Genomic DNA, 711 nt, shown 5'->3' with positions numbered 1-711 from the left:
CACACACACACACACACACCTGCTCCCTCCCTGCTGCAACTGTGAAGAACAACATGTGAAACATGAGCATCTCAATTTGAATATTTTATTGTAATAGGCTGCATACTTGACATACTTGAATGAAAATCGTGATCATCAAATACATTCTGAATCATTAAATGATTTTGAAGATAAACGGTGTCTGTATTGAATTTCTTTACAAAACTTAAATTGTAATGTATGTATTTACTTTTTTAATTGATGAATTTTAGAAAAAAAAGAATCCAAAATACATGAGAAACATTTTAATATTTTACTCCCAGGATGTACCACATGCATTTGGTTGAGCTGTAATCTAGGGTGGCTACTTTGAAAAACGTAAAATATATGATAGTTTTGGTCATTATACACTACAGTTCAAACGCTTGGGATCAATAATGCATTAAATTTGATCAAAAGTGACAGTAACATTTTTGAAAATGCAGCTTAGCCATCACAGAAATAAATTACATTTCAAAGTATATACAGTTAATTTAATTCTACAGGTTTAAAATTAAACTATTATTAATTTTAATAATAGTTCACAATATTACTATACTTTTGGTAAAATAAGTGCAGGCTTGGTGAGCATAAGAGACTTTTTGCAAAAACCTACCAACCCCAAACTTTTTTACTTTATATATACTTTTTTACTATATACTACTATATATATATATATATATATATATATAT

This window comes from Sinocyclocheilus grahami, unplaced genomic scaffold (assembly GCF_001515645.1).
Source record: "Sinocyclocheilus grahami isolate Dianchi unplaced genomic scaffold, SAMN03320097.WGS_v1.1 scaffold240.1, whole genome shotgun sequence".
Lineage (NCBI taxonomy): Eukaryota > Metazoa > Chordata > Actinopteri > Cypriniformes > Cyprinidae > Sinocyclocheilus > Sinocyclocheilus grahami.
The sequence above is the reverse complement of the archived record's forward strand: the minus strand, read 5'-3'. Positions refer to the sequence as shown.